This window comes from Falco cherrug, chromosome 15 (genome assembly GCF_023634085.1).
Source record: "Falco cherrug isolate bFalChe1 chromosome 15, bFalChe1.pri, whole genome shotgun sequence".
Taxonomy (NCBI): Eukaryota; Metazoa; Chordata; class Aves; order Falconiformes; family Falconidae; genus Falco; species Falco cherrug.
This window is the reverse complement of record NC_073711.1, coordinates 2,232,169-2,256,582: the sequence shown is the minus strand read 5'-3', so window position 1 is coordinate 2,256,582 and position 24,414 is coordinate 2,232,169. Positions and strand designations below refer to the sequence as shown.

The following is a 24,414-nucleotide window of genomic DNA, read 5'->3' as shown; positions in this document are numbered from 1 at the left end:
GTGACTCCTCATAGCTAGCATAGAGCCACACTCATGAAATGCAAAGAACTAAGTTACTGTAGGGCATTCTCAGTGTGCCTCCTGTATTTCTCAGTATTTCACTTAGGGCCAGTCCTGGCCAGTGCCAGCACCCTGCACGGTGCTGACTGACCTGATGTCAGGGGAAACAGCACACACAGCATCAGGAGAGAACTGATCAGCACCTTACAGGGTCTGACCACTGGGCTGCAGGCTCCTGTTAGCAGAAAGCGATTAGTTCTTCCCTTGTTTTTTTGTTCTGTATTGGATGTTCACTTGTCATTAAGAAATGACAAGATTATAGCTGAAATCTGGTGGCAGAGTTCAATCTTCAACATTACAGAAGACTGCAAAATACTGGTGCTGAACAATGGTACTGCAGGGAAGGCAAAGCAGCTGCAAATCAGGAAGTTTCCAGTTTGTGCTTTCTGCTTAGAATAACAGGAATTCGTCATCATCTTGCTGTCTGTCTACATAAAATTCACGAGGGGGAACCTGCATTTCCCTAAATAGGAGAAACAAACCTCACACGGAAAGAGAGACTGCTCTCTAAGGGCTATTACCATGGTAACTTGTAAATTCAAAGCTCAAGCTGTTTTGGCTGCAGGGATACTCAGAAAAGGTAACAAGATTGTTTGTTGTTGTTAATAATGGGAAACTGTCATTACTGTCCTCTCATGCAAAACAGGCTGGATTGCTTTTGTTTAAAACTTCCCCAAAGCTCACAAAGAACAGGAATGAAAAATTTCACCCTGGCAGGTGAAAGACTAAGAAAGCGGAGAGTGACTGAACATAAGGAATCAGAATAAAAACTTACTCATGGTTTACCCCTGTAGTTCACAACCAGCATCCCAATGTATCGATGCAGCCCTTTTTATCTCGTCACAATTCAAAGTGGGTCACAAGTTATGTAAGCACATACAATTTTTATACACAATCACATTCATCTGCTTCTGCAGCAGTTAAGTGGACTTCACAGCACAGAACAGTCTATGACAAAATGATGAGAGATTCTGAATCAGGAAACAAATGCCCCCAGAACACACACAAATGCATGTGCAGACCCTGAATAGGAACTCTGCATTTAGTGTCCAAGAATTTATCTTTGCTAAGTGAGGCAGTGTGATCCTCTGCAGGAAAAAATAATACATGACCACGTTGTTGAAGCCAGTGTATATGCAGAGAGAGGAAATGATGTAAGGGCAGCCATCGTTCAAAGTGTTAATGCAATGAACAACCTCAGGAATTTCTTAGCATTTGAATACCTGACGTAGCAGGTGTCTTTATACTCTTTTAACATGGAAGATGGAAGGAAATAATTGCATCCTGTTATCTTTACTGTGGTACATTTTATTATGATGAACTCTGCAAAGCACTAAGCACATGCTTAAAGCCTGTCTGAGGCTGCTTTTTCCCCAGAACAACAAATAATAAAAGTTAGTATTTAGTCTGGCCTAATAGTGCCCAGGTTAATGTGTGAATAAAATAGAATTTACCTTAAGGCAAATATAGCTTTGGGCTTAAAGTATCGCTTGAGTGCTTGGAGAGTCTATTTGAAGATTGAACGTCACTCACCTCTGGATGTTTTTTAAAAGGTGTTGGGGTTGCTCAGTATTTTCTAGATCATGCCCATAGATTTATAGGATTAGGTCCTACGCAGTCAGCCAACCTTAACACCTGTAGAGCTAAAATGCAACAGGGCAAAATGCACACCTCAGTGTGCTGAGAAGCATTTGGAAAGGCCTGTAGTTTTAAACTGAGAGATCATTTAACATTTCCGAATCCAAGGATCGCTTTAACTACATCTAAAAAAAAAAAAAAAAAATTAAAAAATGATGCACAGAATGTGACTGACTGGCAATGGTAATGACTGCTGATGTCTTTGGCAGATTGAAATATAAGTCAACTGAACCTATGAAATAGTTAATGAAGCATAAATGTGCAAGCTGCTATCTAATATTGAAACAAAAAAAATCATCAGAAAGGAGATAATTCTGTGCAAATGTTTCTAAAAGTTTGCATCATTGGACAGCCTCCCTCTGCAATCAATGGCAACACTCCTAAAAATTCTGTGGCAACCCACTTTTGTGTACATTCAAGAACATGTGTTGGGAGTCTTCAAGCAAGCTGCAAATAGTGGTGCACATTACCAGAATAGTGGTTCAAAAGATGTTGCGCTAACTCCCTGCTTTTCACAGTGTTCAATTAGCAACAATTTTCTTCCTCCCTGCAGTTACGCACAAGCTAGCCATGCTTCAGGCACAGATCCTGTTCATGTGGAGGTAGTTTGACTTGTAAGAGGACTAAGAAACACCACAAATGGTCTCGTTTTGGTTATAGTTCAAAGACGAGCCACTCCTATGCTGCTACAGGGTCTTTGTAACACTAGGATTTTCCTGTGTAGCTGAAACTTCTAGAGATCTTAAAATAGATATCTTGTCCCATGAAACATGCTTTTTAATTCATGGATTGCACTGTGTGTAGGGAAAGCAGAAGTCCAAAAATTTATCGCCCTTTAAAATTTTCAGTCTTTAGGTTTTCAACCATGGAGACAAATTAGACCAACTTAGGGCTTTCAAAATCAATTTAACCTACGTTTTTCAGATTAAAATCTTCTTCTTTGTATTTATCTAATTGATTATCCATGTTAAACAAGGTAAAAATCACTTTGATACCAGTTTGTACCAATTACACTTCAGAACCCTCTGCAAGCTGGTTATCCCTGTATTTTCTTTCTGCTCCTGAAATTTTCTCTCTCACTTGTCATCCTCCATGTGTTGTGCCAGCTCAGTCCTCAGCCTCCCCTCTCTGACATTTCAGCTACAGACAAGCCCCTGAATGAATGAAGCTTTGGTGCCAGGACAGCCCTGGGCTTTCTGTACCCTGCACCCTTAGCCTTGCTGAGGGTCCCATGGGAGCAGAAACCCCCAACCACAGGGAGATGTGCCACCTCCAGCAGAAACCAGTGCTGCTCCCCGCAGGAATGAAGGAGAGAGATGAGGAAGGTGGAGCTGGAGTAGCTGCAAATGGTTTTCTATTAGTGGCTCCTTCTTTGTTGCTGTGAAGAGAGGGGATTAGAGGCAGGTCACAGGGCAAGAGATAAAACCTCCTGGGACAGGAGCTGAGGCAGTGCCTGGGTGGGCAGCTGGTGGGCTGGGAGTGCTGCAGCTGCCTGGGGTGCTGCGTGCCGTGCCTTGCCTTCGGCACAAACGGGCAGTGTGACCCAGTGGCTCTGGGTGAGAGACCCTGCAGGACCCGCCATGGCGAGGGGGGTTCCCTGCGCCCTGCTGCTGCTGCTGCAAATGCTTAAAAACCCAGAATGAGGGGCAGCAAAGTGGACTTGCACCTGGCCAGACTTGGCTACTGGAACCTGATCTTCCTTCTCGCCTCTCCAGTTCCAGTTTTGCCACCAGAAGCTCACTGAATAGTGGTCCTCAGATGAGCAACATCTGTGTGACTTTAGCTTCATCCCTTCCTATTATTGGGGTGGCTGAAGATGCTTGGTTCTTACGTCCTGCACCTACTGGTGGACAGCTCTTGCACCCTTCACGAGCTAACCACAGAATACCAACTAGTCATACCGTAGTAATGGCTCCAGCATCTTTCCTTAAAAGAACAATTTATGGACCGAGTGCTAACACATCCCCCCTTGGGGTAACGCAGGGTGACCAAATGATGTACGCAGGAGTTCATGTCTGAGAAGATGATACATCAGCCTACAGCCTGAACTGGGCGCTACTTCACTATTGTAAGGAGTTCTTTGAGACTGAAATGAGGACTTTCAAATGTTTGATACTATTAGGCAGTGCATGAATTTTGGCTTTTTACAGCTCTGAAGTTGATGTTTTAGAACTTCTTTTAGATTCTTGGTTTTTTAACTTGTATTATTTTAATGGTATTGAAAAAGACAAGAGTCTGAGGCCTGTATGCCTGTTCAAGGAATGATGGAAACTGTAGAAATGAGTTCCACTCTTCCCTGGTCCTTCCCAACTGCCATATCATGCTGTAGGGGACGTCAGAGGATTTGGCTTCAATTGCTGTAGCTGTGTCCCTTCTCGGCAACTTAGGACAGGGAGGTGCCTTAAGTGGAGTTACCACTCGTGGATGCTTGCCAGCCTGTAAAGCACAGGAAGACTGTACTTCTACACACTGCTGCCAGTGAACTGATGCACGATGGTAAAACACTGCCTGTGACCCACCTGCCCCTGATGAATTCTCAGTTAAGTGGTGCTGCTAAAGGAGCAACTTCTAGACCTAATTTCAGTAAAATGTACACATAGCACAGATACGGGGAAGATAATAAAACAATATATGTGTTGCTTCCTCTCTTCCAGTGGCTTAATGGTCTTTTTTTCTTTCTTTACATAACCGGACACTTCAAATGGATGAAGTATTACGGGGTGTAAGGTAAGAACAAAGTAAGACTCCAATCAGTTTTCTGAGAATATGCTGCAAAAGCTTGCCTGCTTTGGCTCCTTGTTAAGATACATACTGCCTGACTGCAGTCATCCCCTTCACAGCAGGACACTGATAGGAAGAAGTTGTCAAAATATACTACTCTCTGCTGGAGTGTTTTAACACCTCCTCACAGCACAGAAACCTGAGTGATTGTACTGTGAAGGCATGTTAAAAGGACTCCACAGGTGTTACCAGTAGGAGCAGCGGCCAAGGCCTAAAAATGTTGTGTACATAAGAAGTAAAGGCTAAAGCCTTTCCTGTGTTAGTACTGCCTTTCAAACAGAAAACCGGTATGACAAAAGATGCGTGGAGACTTCTCTTGTAAGTCAATGGGACTGATATACTTTGTAAACAAATGTATGACCTCACATTACTTTGTGAATATTTTACTTCAGAATGTTACATCTTAATTCTGGTGCGCAGGATGTCCTTCAGTAATTCTTATGCTAAGCACACATATATCCGAGTGCCCTGGTTTGTAGGGGTGAGGTGATATATTTGAATATCTTCCTGACTCTTTCATGGGTGTGAATCAGAAATTTCACAGAACCTAGCTGAGCCACAGCTATGACCTACGTTTGCTTGGCCAGTTCCTCTTAAAATTGGAATAAGAATATAAGCATGAAACTGGAATACCCTAAAAATAAAAGCTTCCCCAAAATACTGAGACTCACGTTGTATGCGCTGAGAAATAGTAATTTAAGGCTTCCTGAAATATGCTAGCTTGAACTTAAAAGTGTTGTCCTTGTTACAGTGAAAGCTCACTGACATTTATTGATAACTATGCCAACACACGGCATGGCAGCTGGAATGCTGGTTTTTAAAGTTAGGTTTTAAACTTGTATTGCTGAAAGCACTTAGAAAATGGCCTTCTTTTTGGAAAGTAACTGTTGCAGTTGTCTTAGGAAAAATCTGTAGCTGACTGGAGTAATTTATCTGGTTAAATGTCCAATTTTGATGGTACATCATGACAAAACCTCATGTCAGTTCAGAGACAAATGAACAAAATCCTTCCTGATGCTCTTTGTTCTGGGAAGTAGAAGAGCAGCTTACATCACATTTTTGCTGTCAGGAAGACACATTTTATGCTTAGTAGACTCAGGCATTAGAAATGGAGAACAGGTGGTTTTATCAGCTAGTCTTTCCTTTACTAAAACGTGATTATTCCCTACTGTAGATTTTCTGAACTAGAAAGTAAAGAAATATGTGACCTGACAGTCAGTACACCTAATCCTCAATCTGTTGTGTATATAGACCTCCTGTCAACTTCAACAGAAATTGAAAGCTCTCCGGGAGGCAGCTTCAGGTTAAGGTTTTAAATTAAATAAGAAACCAGAGAAATAGCCTTCCTGATACCATAAAACAGAAGAAGGTCAAGAGGTTCACATGTAACCCTACAGAATTAAAAGGAAAAAAGTTGATCAGAAGTGAAGAACAGAAAAGCTAAATGGTTTTGTGAATGCTGCCTTAACTGCTCTCTGGTGAGGATTAGCAGGCTGTCTGGAGTCTGCATACCTTCCTCCCCCCGATTTAAAGAGTCAGTCACCAATATTTGAGTGAGCGGAGGTTATCTTTATTCGGCAGCGCTGGGTGCATGGGGGATCCCTCCACCAAACTCAAGCACGCCGAGGGAACCTTTCAGCCCCCTCTTTATACAAGTCACTCATGCCTATTCATTAACTTTCTGGGAACTCATCAACATATCTCACACCTGGACAATTAGCACATTCCACTCAAGGACCTAGTATATCTTCAAGTTAACAATATTAACATATCGTGTGCCTGGACAATTAGCACACTCCCTATGTCACCCATTTAAGGATTTAGTACATCCTCGAGTCAACAATAAGGGTCTCCTCAGATAAACGTGAGCACACTGTTCTTTAAATAAATCATATACGGCCCGTTATTCACCCCCACCTTCCTCTGTGTATTCCACAACTGAAAAACTGATACCAAAAAAAGAGGCACAGGGGCTTAACCGAGCAGATGCTCACTGGCAAAGCTAGTACTGGGAACAACAGGATTTTCTGGATCCCCATCACAGTATTTTCTGTATAGTTTAAAACTAATGTTTGTGGCAACAAAGCCAGGTCAAATATTTCAAGGGTTCAATATTTATTTTCAAAACTGCAAGAGAAAACAAGAACTAATCAATCTGTTGCACTCCATGAGCAGGAGAGACGTTTTTTAAAGAACCACTTGCTTAACATCTTCCATCAAGCACCATTGTGAACTTGGATTACCTTGGTCTCCATTAGCAGCTGCATTAAAAGCAGGTCAGCACAAAATCAAGTGGGGACTAATGAAAAATGCACAGAGTATTTTTTATGTAAATTCTATCCCTTTACTAATTCGAGGGGCCTTGCTACTGAGTTTAGCACATCTTTAGGTAGATGGGATATGTTCATGCTAAATCCCTTTTTTCTCCCCTAAACTGCTTTTCCTGGTTCAAGCTAAAGCAGAGACTAATAGTCTACTTACCACCTATTGTACTAAGTGCTTTGCTTTGTTTGCCTAATGATGACCCCATCCCACCCCCCTCAACCCCAAATTAAGAAATTGTTTAGTCTTTGCTGCTTAATCCTCAGCAATGACACAACTGATCTGAATTGTTCTTGGTGTATTCTTTCTGGATTTAGGAAGAAAGAACATAAAAGCTAAGCATTGAAAAGGTGAAGATGACAGCTTTCGCCCTCAAAAGCTTGTTGTGAGGCTGCAGAATAGTGTCCATGTGGTTTCTTACAGGCTGTCTGCACGTAGAATTGCCTGGGTTTGAACAGTGGTTTTAATTTCCTTTATCTTCAGTCTGTTCCTAATTGATCTGAGATAACCCAAAATGTATTTTTGTCCAGAGGTTTTGGACAGATTTAACCAAACTAGTTTAAGGCATGGCAGGTTTCTATGTTGCATACAACTGCCTCCATCATATTTCTGTTTTACTCCTTTTTTTGCACTGAATCAATATACAGCGCTGATCGATCCACTCTGTGCTACTAGAAAATGAAAACAAAGCAGCTTAAAGAGCTTTTACTTCTCATGCTATAAAGCCACGATTTTTGAAGTACTGCATAAAAAGCAACCTCCTTTATGAACAAGTAATTATTTCCAGTTTTCCCTTGGGGAATACTAAGGTACAGAGAAGTTGTTCAAGGTCTTTCACCTCCTTCACTCTTTACCTCTTCCAAGGCCACACAGTGTATTGGCAGAACCGTGAAGAGATTCCAGCAATCCCGGCTCCATGACTTGCATGACTCCACTATTGGTATTAACAGTATAATGAACTTCTTTGGCTAAGAATAATTATTGGTATTTGCCTTGCATTAAGTGACAGATTTGGTTTTATTCAGTGTGATAAACGCAGTCATGATTCACGTCAAAAATAGAATGTACTGTGATAAGTGTAATGGTTGTACCCTATGTAAATCTGGGACCTGTATCGCAGTTGTGGTGAGTGGGTGCCTGTGGTTCTCCTTTGAGACAATGTGATGGCTTCCCCTTCCCCTGAGGCAATCGCTGCTTGGAAAAGCCCGCTGAAGCTGAAGGAGATAAGGAAAGCAAAACCAGGCAGGGAAGGCCCGCGGAAGGAGACAAAGGCCTTGAGATTTGAAAAAAGCGCGCCAAAGGAGAGCCAACAGGAGAACCCTAACGACCCAATGGGGAAAGAGCAGGATGGACATCCAGCGAGAGGAGATTGGTCAAGATCCGGGGATAAAAGATGCTGCTTTTAGGACTCAGGTGTGCATGTGGTGGAACTAATTGAGTTCTCCGCGCACCCAGCGCTGTTTTTGCTTATCGTTTCTCAACCTGAATTGATAGAACCCAAAATAAAATTGTTTTAATTGGTATCATTTATAACATTCAGCATAGCTGCAGTTTTTAAAATGTAAAACCAGAGTTGACTGTTATGGATGCTGTATGTTTTTTTTTGTGTTTACACCAAGGGTTTCACAAAGATCTGCAACAATTCATTCCAGTCAAGCCAATTCAGCTGTGGACTGAAACAAGACACACACACACACCTGCCAGCCTTCAAGCTGAGTGACACTGATTTCAGTACCAGGTATTCTGGCAAACGGATTACAAATTATCAGAATGCAAATGCCCGTCAAACTTAGAGATTTCTGTGGGATCTCCGTGCAAGGAGAAGCATTCCTCAGATGGATGTTAGTAATACTATTTCCTTGGGTTCTTCCTACAAGAAAATGGAGGTAGTTACAATGTAAGTTCAAAGTTGTAGTGGAAAATGGCATATATTTCTATAGCTTTGCAACTGTTTTGATTGTCTTTACACCACCAATTTATGTTGTATTAGATCTTAGTACAGTAGAAAGGACAGTGCCAAACAAAGCCCCACATACTGGGAAATGCCTGTCGGAATCCCAGTGTCTTGATCCCAGTGCATGAGGGTGAAGGAGGCTCACGGGGCACAATGAAGCTGGAGTTGGGGCATGATGGAACAGACAGTCCTGACCGGGTGCACGCGTCTGCACAGCCACTACCGCAGCACTACCATGAGAGTGAACGTGCTGCTGCACCGAACCAACCTCGGGCGCGTGGAGGAGGGGAGAAGGCTGCAATCAAAGTTTCCAGTAAATATATGCCTGCCTAGGAAAAAAATAGCTCCTGCGTGCTCCCCCTTCCCTCTAGGGCCTCTGAAAGACGCAATACGTATCTATAAATGAGCACTCTTGCCAGTACACTTTCTGTTTGTTTTTTAAATTAAATAAGCTCTCTTGAGCAGGAGCACTGTGGGAGGTTTCTACGTGCATGAAGTGCTGCCAGCTTGCTTCTTTCCCTTTGCTGCATGGTGGGCCGGCGTGGCAGCCCCGTTGCTGACTCCCAGAGCTCATCCCTGCCGCAGCCACTGCTTAGGCAGAAATGGAGGAGAAGGGCAGCCTGGCAGTCCAGGGCGCGGACACAGAATGAAACTGGCAATGCTTCTCCTTCCTTAGGAAACACGGCATGGAGCTGCGTGCCTATGTACCTGACACCTGCCTGCATGCTTTCATGTTACTCTGCACATAGATTTTTTCAGGATTTTTCTTTTTTTCTTAAGCACTTAATAATCACTATTTTAGTGACGGAAGATTTCCATGTAGTTCTTGTATAATGGGACTGCCATCTCCTGTTTATCAGAAACAGGAACAGATTGTGGGGGGCTCAGGAGAGTCTGCCATGCTACAAACTGGTATGTGTTCCCTGACACTGGTTTATGACAAGGCTCAAACCCAGCTCACTGGTGTTTGTGGTTATCTTGCTTCAACTGCTGATTATTTCAGTCCCTTCTTGTACAAAACATCAAGACCATTGCTTTTACAAATGAACGAATGGCATGTCTCAGTGTGAGACTTGTGCATGCATAAATTAAAATATGGTATGTTTTGTTACTCCTTTTTTTAATTTGCCAAGAAAAAATTGGGAAGAATAAGGTGACGAGTTTGGCAGGCACTCTGGATGCTGAAGTTCATTATCCTGTCTATCTCTACTGTTTATTCCTGTTTCCTCTCTCAGAGCCTGAAAATGTTGGTTCTGGATCCAGGACCTCACCACAGCTGGTGCTGTACAAGACCAGGTCCTGGCCCATGGGTGCTCAGGCAACATCAGTTCCAGCAACATTTTACAAAATACAGGCACATGGCTACTTTGAACTGACAAAGTGCTTCTAGTATAGAGGCAGTGGAACTGACAAACATACATTTTGTACCAATAAAATTACTTCTAAGAACGAATCAAACTCTAGAAGAGCTGCACAGGCTATTTTCTTGCTAAATCTCCGTAAGGGAATAGAATTGCTTGCTAGGACACTCAGAGAGCATCATGATTTTGAGTAATACAGAAATGCCAGAAGAAGTCTGGTGTAAAGCAGACAGGAAAAGAGATGTATGTCCCTTTATTCTTTCTTAATTTCTCTGGGCTTTTTAGTCAAAAGATGCATTTTAGTCAAAAATGCATTTTGAGGTTTGGAGAAATTGGGATTTGATTCTGCACTTAGCAGAATATGTAATGCAGACAACTTGCAGTGTAGCCTGCATACTTGGGATTTTTCTGCACCACATGTTTAATTTAACAGGACCCCTTTTGCAAAAGCCCATCTGGGTTCTGGTCATTTGCAAGGACCATTTACATTATCCTCCTTCTAACGGGGATCTCTAATTCTTTTTTTATTTTGCTTCTTCATGCAAGCCATTAAGGATGCAAGTCTATGGTCATGTGTATGTGTGAAAAACATCACCGTTCTTCTCTCAGTACAACAAAATCACTATAAGTAGTTCTGTCAGCAGCAGAAACTAATGAAGCTTGGCTTCCTCTGGAGTTGCCTCATGTTTGTGTGCTCTGATGCCTAATAAGGTGAAAAATGAGTGAAGCTTTCCTAAGGCTTGGCGATCATTGCAGCTCGCTGTCCCGTGGTGGGTCATACTGGGTGAGTCCTGTAAATCACCTCTCTATGGGAACAGTAACAGGATTTGTCTCTTCCACCCAGCTACTTGTTTTCATGAAGCATGCAGGAATTTGAAACCTTTGATGTTTCAGCTCCTGTATCATATATGCATGATTTGATTGATGGATTCAAAAGGTACTGGGGAAGATTAGGAATGGGGGCTTGAGGAGTAAACAATACATAAGTCTTGTTTCCTTGAGACACCAGATTATAAACTGCTGTGCTGGGTAGTGGAGCCCTTAAATGATCAGTTTTTTCCAGCAATCAGGCTTGCCATTGGAACTTGTAGGTTTTTCAGTTTCTGTTCCCTCATCTCCTGAATTTGAGTATCACATTTCAGTAAGGATCTTGAGCTGACTATTATATAAAAACTACATAGATATTTCCACTGGAAGAACATGAGGCTCTTCGCATAAGCTTTTGGCCTAATCATTAAGAAAACTATTCCAAAATCTTTCCATCTCCCAGTGCTGTGATCCTGTCGTATCAGAGGCTTGGAGACGAATGAAGATAGAAGGAAAGACTGATTTAGAAACCAACTCATGTTATTTCCAGTGAAATCTCCTTGCCTCACGGATGCAAAAATGAACCTGCTACATTTCTGTGCCTTTTCAAAAATAATCTGTAGATAAAAGCAAAAACATTTTCTGCTTTGGGGATGGTTTTAGGAACAATTTTCAATTAACTGTATTAAACAATGTTTTCTTAATTTCTCTGTGCATTTCATTTGAATTCTGTGACGATCAAATTCCTCTTTTACCTGAAGATACATCTTTCACGTCTGCCATGCAATTGCAATGATGAAAAGGAAGGAAGGTGGGAGAGCAAGAAGTGGTGTATGGAAGAATATGCATCAGAGTCCTCCAATAAATACAGCAGCTGCAAAGAATCTCTGTATAGCAAGGTGAGCAGAATTCTTTGAGAGTACCAATAAAGGCAATATTTATGATATGAAAGTGCTATAAAAGGAATCCAATGTTCTTAGGGCTTACACGACCAGATTTTCTCTGATGCCAGAGCATTCAGCTCACTTTAATGAGTCCAGTCAAGACCTGAATGGCTCCTCTCCAACGAAAAGATCTCTGTCTTCTCCCATGCTCAATGCCCACCTCGTGTACTTGGCGTAGAGAAACAGATCACAACACGGGGTAATTCTGCCTGTCAGAGAAGTTTAATGCAAACAGGTAGCCAGGTAGAAGAGACAAGTCATGTATTATATGTGGGGGAAAGGGCAGTAACTGCAGTTATAACTGTTAACTTGTCCACAGTATTTAAGGCATATATATTTATATATATGTATAGTATATATAGTACTGGTTTAGACTGGGAGATCAAAGCGGAGAGATTAAGGCCTAATTCTTCTAAAGTAGTCCACTAATATTTGAGGCTTTTGATTCTGGGGTGTCCAACTTGAAAAATTACCAACTACATTTCGGCTGCCCTGAAGACTCAGCGTTACAGCAGGAGCACATGGGACCAGCGGGTGCCCTGCGCCTGTGCGAGCCAGCCTGAGGCGCTCCACCGTGGGTGCTCAGAGCCCCCCAGATCAGATATTGCTTCTGAAACTTGGCCTCGAGTGGCCCTTAATCGTAATTCCTGGCAACATTCCCTTTATTCAGACGGTGTTACCCAGTCGTGGAGGCTGTGGTTCGATTTTAATGTCAGATACACAAAGTACTAGGTAATCTGGCACTATAAATTTGATTGAATTAGGCAGGACATTATGATCACATTTTTTATCAAACTAGCCAGAGCGTACACTTTGGAGTTTACGCAGCCTTTGTGGTTTATGTTAGCTTTCTGCCAGCTCTGCAAAGATAAACGATACCCGATATGTCATAAAATCTGCTGAGACAAAGTTATTACACAACTGTTTGGGTTTTTTTTGACAGACTCAAACCAAACAGGGAGTTTGTACTAGTTCAATGCTTTGTTCCATGTGTCATCGGAGCTTTTGATCTGGTATAAAGCACCAGAAAACAGACTCACCACTTTGTAGAATTACAGGCTTAAGTTATCAAATAAATATGTGCCCTACAAGTGAAACCTTGAACAATTCTTTACAAACTACATTGTCGATTTTCATAAGAATAAACCGGATCACCATGAGAATTTTTGCAAGTACTGTAATCAGAACCACTTTAATTTCCAATTTGGTATGCAGTGGCAACAGCCACAGCTGGAATTCATGAAACCTCAGAACTTCCACTCGCGCTTTTCCAATGGCAAAGTTTCTGCAGGAGATTAACTGAATAAATTGTGTAACAGACTCATACAGCGAGTAGGAGAATCTGAACTTGTGGGAATTTATTTTCTTTCCGTGCTCATTAAGGAGCGATGATCAGATTTCTGAAAGCAGAAATGCTATGGCTCAAACAGCATGGGTAACTTACAAACTAATATTGCCCTGGGCAGCACAAAATAAAGGCAAGAGTGCACACATGACCCTGCTTTGTAAGTGGGCTTTTAAACCACAAAACCTTCAGCAGAACACCTTGGGAAATTCTCTTGCCCAACTTAACACATTTATGCTTCACTTTCACTGAAAGAGCTATTTCTGCCAAGACTCTAATTTCTACCAGTTTCTTCAGACATTTTCACTCTAGATCATATGGCGCTTAGATAAGGTACCCACACCACCCATCGCGTCACAACCCACTGCTTATCTGTGGTGAAATCTGATGGAGCCCCACTAATATTATCTATTAGTGAGGTCAGACAGAGAGTGATGATCCTACCAGAGAACTTGGCTCCAACCAGAGCAGGATTTTTACATTAATAATAAAGTCTTTTGAGGACTGATGAGCGAATTCTTAACAGATATGCAGTTCAGAGGACAGGTATGGTAGTTCTGAGGGATGTAAGGAGAAAAGAATAGCGGGATCTCTAACATCAGCATGTGTGTTCAGGCCCTTCCGACTGTTTTTAAAGACACCTCACCTCCCGCGGCATCTATTGATCATGTGCTGGGAGGCACTGATTCAGCTTAGCAGTCAAGGGAGTCAGAGCATTAGTAACATACGGTAGAGCAACTCAGGTCTGTTGAACTCGGATGACAGAAGAGGAGAGCATCTTTATGGGGTTCACACATAAGGAGCGGCCACCTTGCAAACTCGTGTGTTGGTTTGGAGACGGGCTCTCTAATGAAATGCGAGTTGAAACTCTGCCAGCTGACGAAGATGGCAAGTGATTTATCCAGGACTATTCAGAAGTCACGCTTTTTAAAACAAGCTGTAACTCAGTGATTGAGGCACTTTACTTTTTTTATGAACCTTCTATTGATAAAATTAACAAATGTAATGAACTTGTGCCATCTTGCACACTATAATTTACATAGGAGAATTAGAAATAGGGTATCATTACTTGAAAAAAATGTATCTGTATATATTCAGGCACAGACAAGGCACTCTGGAGGCAGCTGTCAAGGGGAAAGGGAGGAGCAGGCTGTGCAGCATCTCTCCTGTCACACAACAGGCAGTATTTGCTATGCCAACCAGCAGTTTTTTACAGTGTACAGCATTCTCTTCTTGAATCTCCTCTTTCTCTATCGTTCAAATTAAGATATGGCTTTCAAGGTAACCAGATTAGTTTTGAAATGACAATATAGGTACATCCTGCTTAGTATAGCTCCTGAAATTCCAGGAGTGTTCAGATCTCATTCTCTGAACCACTTGGCTTACAAAAACAGGGCCTGATGTTCAATATAAAAGAGAACTCATATACACAGGCTAGAAACTATGACAATAAACAGATGGAAGCTTTTGATTCCCTCCAGAAGAGAGCAGATGTGGTTGCAAGCACAAACATATGCATTCACCCAAATTAACCATAATATTCATTTGAGGTTTATCTCACAGTTTATCTCAAATACATGAATTAAGTATTCTATTAATGCTTTATATGTCGTAGGTCAGTGTGCTTTGGCTTTCAGACTGACTTCTGCAATAATGGAGTTAACATAAAATTGCATCCCAGCTTTGAGACAGCACCTTCAAGTAGATACAATTAATTTGTAATGTTTTTTACAAAGCCAAGTCAGACCAAAATAACAAAATTAAGACCTGGGAAAAAAGCAGTTGCAAAGCAAACCATCATCAGCTATGTAACTTACAGCAGTACTTCGGAAGGGTGGTGGGTGGACAACATCCTCAGGATTTCTTTAACAATTACATCCATCAGGATAGGACTTCACGCGCAGGCAATTTTTTCCTTGTAGGGGAATTTTCCCTATAGGGAACTATAGCAAACACTCCTTTGTTAAAGAGAAGTTATGCATAAAACCAGATTAATTGGTGGAAATATTAATTCAGGGAAAAGTTGTATTTTTCGATGTCGGTATGAAGACAGCCTGATTCAGCCAGGGATTACACAATTCATTACCAATTAGTTTCCTGTATGCAACCGATATTATGAATTTTTTGTTGTTCCTGATACCTAAATGTTTTTCATTGAAGGTAACAGACTCATTTCTCAGTTCACAGACTAGCTCTTCAACTACCTCTTGCTAAGATGTTTCTAAAACCACAGGGTAGCATGATCTGCTGTATGCAGACACTGTTGCAAGAAGTTCTTGCAATTCTACATCTCTGCCATACCAGATAATACCAGGAATATTAAATAACTATGTTACTACACTGTGATACTTACCTCCTTTGGATTTCTTTACCCCCCCCAGGGGATTACCAGTCTCTGCTGGTGACATCTCTGGGGTTTTGCCTCCATTCATTGACATCTCTGGGGTTTTGCCTCCATTCATCTTGCTGCTTCAGCCTGGTTCCTCTCCCCCTGCGCCCCGCCCCCCCCCCCCCCCCCCCCCCCGCCTGGTGTCCCTGACACAGCAGCAAAGAGTAGCAGCCTTGCTCCCCCTCTGTTCTTTCCAGTTACTGGACCAGACAGGTGTCCCTTTACCCTTGTGGATATCCCACCAATTTCAAAAGAGTCAGTGGTCTACAATTCCAACTTTGTGCCCAAGGGAAAAGCCCTGTATTGCTTAAAAATGTACACACCCGCTTGTTTTGCAGAAAAAGACTTTAAAATAGAAGTATTTGAAAATTATCTTCTATTATTGAACCACAAAGCAGCCAGGTTCCACCCTGTAGCTCCTGGAGGGCAACAAGGGATATTCAGTGGCTTAATGACCCAACACAAAGACAAAATGCAAAACTAGATCCTAAAAATCTCCCTTTAAAGAGGTCACATCTTTCCAGATGAATCTGAATCTCAGTGTCACAGGCAACTGTCAACTAGAGAAAGTCTGCCTCTATATCCACTTGTTTGCTGTTCTGCATCCATCTCCTCCTTGCCCAAACACTACGTGGCATGTTTTTGTTTAAAATTCTTTCTTAATGTCACCCTAGTACAACCCTGGAAGGGGTTTAACTATGACGGAGAATGAAATGATTCATTTCTGCTCAGTCACACCGCTGAAGGATGTCATGGTAAAATTGGAGATAGATTATATAGAACTATCCTCTCATTTGCGAAATGATGGGGCTGTAGATAGCAGTAAGATCACATCAGTGTCTGCCTAATAATATGGACTGCTGGTTTTATGTGGCTCTATTTACAGTAGCTATCACAGAAGACTGTAGAGCACCTTCTGTAGACCTCATCTGGGGCTGATCACAGCTCGTGCGTGGAAATTCCCTACATGCTCAGTGATCATTTCTACAGGTGTTGCTGTAAATGATTTTATTTAACCATATATTACACTTTCCCTCCAAGCTTGTTCTGGAGAAAAATGTCAATGCACTGCTAAGCTAACCAGTGACAACAGCCTGTTGTGACGAGCAGTACCGAAAAGATTTTAAAGGAAAGGGAAAACTCCAGCAGTACCTGTCACAGGTACCCCACAGCTGGTGAAAGGCAGACTCACTGCTACAGGATGCATTAATCAATTAGATAATTTATTATTAGATACTGTTATTCAGAGATAAATCATACATGATTACTCAGTCTCAACCACAGAAGAATTCAGGAGCAAAGATACTCATCCAGCAACCCTGATATATGCAGACGTTTCCCTAGGTGGTAACAAAAGAGCTGGCTATTGTAAAGGAGTACGCATTTGTTTTAGTATCACAACACAAAAAATATAAGCAGAGGTCCTGTAAGTACAAAAAGTGTTTTGCCAGTGTCTCCTGGGTCATAAGTAATTTTTTGTCATCCGGTGCCCCTGCTTCTTTTGCTGAATAAATAACCCTAACTGATTTCCCTGCTTCAGATGATCTGTCCAAGCAAATAATCTTTTCATTTATTTTCCCCTTGCCTAGGAGGAAATTTTTCTTTTCTATTAAAAGATGGTTGCACGGGAATATTGGTCAATGGTCTATGAAATGAGAGAAAGAGTGAGAGAGAAACTCTGTGTTGATAATTTAGATAAAGATTTATCTAGAGCCATTCTTCTGGGTTTATCCTCTCGGTAGCTGTCATTTCCCAAAACACAGAGGGAACAATGTCATTCTCACTTGAGCCTGAATGTGCATTGTTTCTTTCTACTGGAAAGAACCAAAATTGTTCATCTTATGTGTCACGAATTCTGTAATGGCATAATCTAATGGAAATACATCCCCTGTTTATTGGCAAAGTATCACCATTTTAGGAAGAAGGAGGCTATTTTTTGCGTTATAAGGCTCTGACTAGCCTCGGTGGACAGACTGCTGACATCTGTGAAGTGTCCAGAAAGCTACAAATCTGTTTCAATGTAAGCTGCCACTTCGAAGAGGAAAACAGAACTGTGTGACACCAGGCATATTTGGGTAACATGCTAAAAAGAGACTGAGACATATTCCAGCATGGTCCCAAGAAGGAGCTGGGCTGGCACAGCTAAGAGGGAGAGCAGAGCTGGGAAGAAGCAGTTCGGCGTGAGAGAAGGGGAACCGTTTCAGCGGGCAGAGCCAACAAAGCCTGTGCATTGATGAGCTACGGCTTCAGCAAGATATTCAGTCTGCTTTGGTTCTCTCTAGAGTCGCTGCAAAGACAGAGAAACCTCTAGAAGGTGATCTAAGACATCCAAGTTACGCTTCTACCGTGAGCAGCCCTCAGAGATCAGCATACTCTTTGCTCACCTCAGACGAGTAGCCTGATATTTCGCTATGTCGGGCACTTAGGCTAAGCCTAAAGATAAACCTAAAGATGAAATTCTTCATCCAGATTTTGTGGCACGTGTAACACTTGTACAGTGCTAAGACTGAAGGGGTCCAGGTTCCCTTTCCCTCTGGTGCTAGGGAATAATTACTATCTATATTAGGCAGAAGTTGAAACGTAAGAGCAAGAACAATCTATTCTGAGCTCAGATCCGTCCCAGAGGATTAGCAATATACTTGTTTCGTAGGAAACAGGTATTCAAAAATGTTTAGCTATTTAAGGCATCATATCTTCACATAATAAAGGAATCTGGGTGTCACAAAGAGCAAAACAGCCACCTCCTGAAAGACAGTGTCTCTTTAAAATGTCTCTAGTTAGCAACCTAGACACACACCCAAAATCACTGCTCAAGAGATAGCGCTGCTCCTGCGAGATCTCCCTGATGGCAATGCTGATGGGATTTTTATCTTACTTGTATCCTGGTGATGAATGTATAAGCAAATGCAGGCAAATTGATAGCCCTTCTCTTTTTATCCTGCCTATTTTTATTCATATAATTGTCTAATCCTTATTTGAAACTCCCTAAGCTATTTGCCTCAATAATTTAAGTTTTATTCATACTCTGGGGTTTGAAGAAACAGAGCATGGTGTCTCCTGCAAGAAAAATCCAAATGATGTTTCTTTGTGGCTGGAATTTAATCTATTCTAAGTGGTGCCTCTGGTCCCTAGTGCTTTGCTTAGCAGAGGTTAGCTCTCTGGTGCTGAAAATAGAAGATATTTTAGCATTTATGTGTAAGTATCTGCATGCAGGAATGCAAATCTGTAAAAGCTCTGGAGTTCATCTAAAATGCTAACAGAATTATAGAGCTCCCAGTCTATAGAGCTTCCATCCTGAAGATACTCATCGCTCCTTCCCAGACATATGTCGCTATAGGTCTCTCTCTTTGTCCACTGGTCAGCAGGGAGTGGTCGTAACTTTCATGGTTGTTATGCAAAGAAAATGGCCTTGAATTTTATTGAGGGTGAGGGTGTTGCTTACATTCTTGCTCTCTAGAGGTGTTAATTCCAGATGTGAGAGCAGTCATTCTCTCGAGTGCTTTTTAGACTTTTATAATTCTGCTCAGGTGTAATCTGATTTAACAGTTAGAGCATCCTTCCTATATACCAAATGGAAAGAGACAAAACCAATCGGCTCTCTCAGCCATATTACAGTGAACAGAAATGAAAATGAGAGCAATCTACCGCTGCCTCCATGGAAAAAGACCATGGCCCAGCAGCAGCAAGCTTTGCTACAGGAATGACATGCCGAGTGGGGGCAGCTCTGGAGAGGAAGGGAATCAGGGAATACCACAGCTGTGGGCTCTTACACATTACCTACTAGTCTGAGTGTCACATCCTCGTGTGTGTACACACAGCATTTGTACACTAACTTTACCATCAAGTAATGAACTACTTCTGTTCAAAGAGTGTTCTAAATTAAATCACTTTTCAGGCAATCTGATTTCACAGATCTCCTTCCTCATCATACGTAAATGACATATTCTTTATTTGCATAGTGCAACAGGAGAAAATGCCAAAATGAAGTTTGACAATCTAGTTTCTACTTCTGTCTACTACTACCTAAGTGACTCTGGGCAAGCTATTTTTTTCTGCATGTACTTCCCATTCAGGCAGGTGGGCACATTGCAATCCATGAATACTGTCAGGCAGTTTCGTTTATTAACATCTCAAAGTAAAGTAATTCTAAATCCCTCAGTAAGAGCTCCTGAAAATCTTCCATAGCAAAGATTTTGAGCAGCTCTGCATTTCTTGGCTCTCTCCACAATAGGATACAAACTTGTTCAGACATCACAAGAACAACTGCTAGTATGTCACTTGCAAGTACAACAAGGCCAACAGATGCAGAGCCTGATCTTGCTGCCCCTGTACAACGGTAGTCCTGTTCCAAACATTGTGTCATGTGGGTGAGGAAAGGAGGAGGAAACAAGGAAGCTTGTCTAGAAAAATTTCATCCCAGAGATCAGATTATTCCTGAAACCTACACTGGTGAGCACGGCCCTCAGATCCCCCCTCACGTCTGCATAAATCATCAGCTCTCGTGGGGCCAGGAGAGCACTGGTAGGGCACCTGAGTTCCTTTCGAGAAGGATCGTGCAAGGCAAGTTAAGAACTGGAAAGCACGTTTGCTGAATAATTGCCTGAGGTGAATTTTAGATCTCTCAAGAGGCTCCAGCCACATAATTGCAAATACTTTTTATTTTATCTGAACTTCGTAATTCTAACTTGTAGTGATTAAATTAAAATTCCCATCCCAGATCTGTAGAAACACAAGTCCTAATAACAACCACTAAATATCAGTATCACATTCAGCCTTAGTAATCTGCTTAAAAAAGCAAACATCTGCAATCACATTATCAACCAGCCAAGGGGCTGAAGTCTCCCAAAGGGATATGCTGGGTTAGGGAGAAATTTTGCTTAGAAAGGAAGCTCAGATCATCAGCATGAAAAAATCCCAACCAAAGACAGCAACTATGTGCTGTAAAACCTAACCACCGTAATGAATAGCAACCTTTTTTGTCTCTCTTCCATGCCTGAACAATTAAAAAGCTTCCAATAGATTCTCCCCCTCCTAAATGCAGGTCCATCCACTGTTTAAAAAGATTGCTTCAGGTTTATCATGACTCTAGAATTCTTTGTTTCTGGCATGCACAACTAATGCAATAAACACCCTCACATTCTTATGTGGTATTGGTAAATAAATAAAAATAATCCCTAACACAATCCCCCACATGTCATCATGATAACAATGCTCTGGAGCATCTTATGCTTGCACACTGTCATCATCCAAACAGCATCAGCCATCTGAGCGAGCCCGGGTAGGTTTTCTTCTTTAATGAATCACAGAGAGAAACCAAATGTTGAAGCTGATCCTGCTGAACAGAACCCTCACAGCATTATGATACAACCGTAAAAAACAGAGGCAGACTCCGTTTCACATCGCTAACAGCATTGCCTGTGCTTCAATTTCTTCTGTCAAGACGCAGTTTCTTTGGAAGAACTACAGCAAGTATCATCCACGGCAATCAGTCTGTAGAGGCTAGTGTTGCCACTGGCAACTTCGGGCAGAAAAGGATAACTTAGTGGTTTAGGGAGAAGTTTGATTCAGAGTAGATGGCAAACACAAGGCCCCTGACATATGGAAAGGTGGCTGGGAAGGGAAAGGGGCTGTTTGGGCAGAAGACACGGGGGTACTGCTTTCCCCACTCCATGCCACCGAGCAGCGTCAATGCTGTGTTGCTGCTCCTGGCAGGACGCAATTAGGCATCGTAACGCATGAAACTCATCTGCTGTACAGTTCGCCTGTGCGGCTGGGTGTCAGCACTCTCTGCTGCACAGTCTGCCTGTGGTCACTGGCAGGGTCTCAACACTCAGATTGTTTCAAGCGAGGTCTCAACATCTATGGTGAGGGGCTTGGTCCAGATTACAGCAGGCTCAGCAACCGCACCAAGTTACAGTTTTAGCAAATTACCCCCTTTCAGCTGGGCTAGACACACTGTCTGGAGTACCTACCAAATGTGAGGTAATGTGGCTTGGACTAAACCTAAATGGTTTAATGTAAATTGCATTACTTCACCGAAGGCACCCGATATTTAACCTTTACCCCACCCACTTTTCTTTTGTTGTTGGCTGTTGTAACTGTAGTACACACAGGTCAATGGCCAGCTCCCTGCCTAAGGCTTTGTTATCTTTTTGATAAATCTCACTCATTACAATTTTTACTTCTGCAATTTGAAAGGATTACAAAGACTTGGACAATGAGAGAGTTAACTAGGACTGCAAAGCACATTTTCAAGATCTAAATTCTACATCTTCAGTTCTCTATTGTTTTTCAGTGACGCTGAAGTACAGAATGAGGGGGCTCTACCTAAAAGAAGCAAGTGAAGTCTTAAATGCATACTTGATTGAGTATGATTACCCACCAGCTCTTTTGAACACTCATCTACAGACAGGGAGAAATGAAGCATGGAAAGAAGGCACAATAGCTTTGTATGTAACAAACATTAATGTTCTTGGTTGGGAAGCAGTATGCTTAAGGCTTCGGAAGCACTCTGAAGTCCCTGGTCTCCTTCACACTACAAATGCATCAACAGTAGGAGGGATGTTTACAACTAAACAACTGTTAATATGTTGTAGTTAATAAATACACATGGATTTAAGTCTCAGCATTAAAATTTGGATATGACAAAATACAGCATTGTTTAGATCTTTGGTTTTACTTTAGTATGCTGAAAAAGGCAGATCAGAATAGATTCTGGCTTTCAAACATCCTGAAACACGGAATTTCTCATGTACACAGAGAGAAATTATAAACAATGGAGAGACGTCCTGTCAGCAGAGGACAGGATGAGAGCACAGTGGGCACTGACCCTCCTTGAACTGGGAAAATTCACTTCATCTCCCTAGCACAATCCATAGCTCTGTAAATCAGGTCACTGTGGATGTGCTGCTGTTGAAGCCCTGGCACTACTACATTAATCTGCTTATACTCCCACTGGCTCTAAGACTGAAGTAAGTTGCCTTTCTTAGCCCTAAGACTGGCCCATACGGTTGGGTATAGCCTGACACGACTTCTTTCCTCCTGCACCTATTTTGCAATCGGTATCCCAAGTAGTTAGTTCAAAGCTTTACTGGGTGTTCTTACACGAGGTGACACCTCTGACTGCGGCACGGGTGCACCCAAAGCCCCTGACCCTCTGCTCTCACTACAGATCAGAACGATGAGCACTTCACTGACGTAACGCTCTGCACAGTGTTCACGATCAACAGCCAGCCCAGACAATTCTACATACCAGCTGACACCAGCTCTGCTCCTGGCTGCGGTTAGGGGAGAGCAAAACAGAGTTCTAAATGAGAACACTGCTAGATTTCCTAGGCCCTCGGGCCATGCCTTCCACATCCAGCCATGCCTGCTACACAAGACTTACCATACTAAAAACCAGAAACGGTTATAAAAGGCACTTGTTAAAGAGCTGGCCATGGAATATTATGACGGCTTTTGTTAAAAACATCATACGTTATAGGTCAGCTACAGTACTGCATTGCCATTAGAACAGAAAAGCCAAGAGAGACAGCAGGTACTTTTAAAATTAGTTTTTTACCATTAGGCCAGTATATTACATCCTGGATGATAAATACTGATGGCCTTCAAGACACTTGTAATCCATATACGTTCTTTCTCTTCATAATTGATTGGCAATTTAGGCTTAACTGCATAAGCAAGTTAGCCTAAGCATCTAACAAGCATTAAAGCAAGTAAGCTGGGCATCTGTTAATGTGCAAAGAACAGGGAAACAAAGATCCTGAATGGCAGCAAAGAGGCAGATGAAAGCAGCACTCTGAGGTTATTTGTTCTCATTCACCTCTAGGGACTCAGTCAACAGACACACAAATTTTGGTGCACCAAAACCACGTTACCATCTTGTGAATGAGAAAACACCTTCTTCTTCGTAAAGGAATTGGCAGTTTGCTCATCCTTAGTAAAAATGTACAGGCTGGCTAATCACTGAATTTGTACTGTCAGTAAGAAGCAACTGCAGCAGTGTCTCTTTCTTGTCAATAAAAGGGAAAACTTGGCACTCCTGACACCTTCATGGTGACTAGCAACGGCCTCTGTCTCCGCAAGACTTGACATCCCTCTGGTCTGCAGCGGCGGGGAGATGAAAGAGGCAAAGGATACCCATGTACAACATGTGCATTTTCTTTGGGACAACTACTGAGCAAACTCTCTGATGGGATGCTGTAAAGACAGTTCTCATGGGGCTATTTCATGTCAGCAGCTGATTCCATCTGTTGACATTACTCTGGTCACTACGTCTTGAATACTTTATTTTTAATTCTTTTTTTTTGGTCCTAGATCAAAATTTTGCCCACAGACACTTAGGTACAAATTACCACTGATGTGGGAGTCTGCAAAAGTCAGGTATAAACAAGAGCCCTCAGACCATACCCTGTGCATGTTTGTTTGCGTGATATTTTTTTAAGCAAGGTATTTTCAGGTCCCCTATGAAAAATATTTAGGAAAGATGTATTCCCTTTTATTCCATTGAACCAAATGATTCTGTTCATTAAAGATACACTTTATTCCTTGCACACAGCAAGCTCCTGCTCAGCAGGCATTTCTGGCATGCAGAATCAGTTATATTCACCCTCCACAGACCCCGGTGTTTCAAAGTCTCCTTGTCCTCTAGCACCACAGGCCAAGTTTGGTTACAGGCCAGCTCCTTCAACTTTTTTTGTAATTCTGTGATTAAGTAATGTCTTCAACCTTTCACTTCACAGAAGCACAGTGTAATTGAGGTTGGAAAGGACCTCTGGGGACCGTGCAGTCCAACCCTCTGCTCACAGCAGTCA

The 24,414-nt window shown here is 42.1% G+C and overlaps 1 long non-coding RNA gene across 2 annotated transcripts in view; it reads right to left on the bottom strand.

Moving 5' to 3' along the window:
- LOC114016611 (uncharacterized) overlaps positions 1 to 24,414 on the bottom strand; it is a 56,610-nt gene that overhangs the window by 21,628 nt on the left and 10,568 nt on the right. Inside the window, exon 3 of one of the 2 annotated variants that reach the window (XR_008735222.1) lies at positions 1,517 to 1,823. The exons of the other annotated variant lie outside the window; for it this stretch is intronic. This is a non-coding gene — a long non-coding RNA (uncharacterized LOC114016611). Of the gene's footprint in view, positions 1 to 1,516; positions 1,824 to 24,414 lie in introns of those variants that run through there. 2 annotated transcript variants of the gene reach the window in all.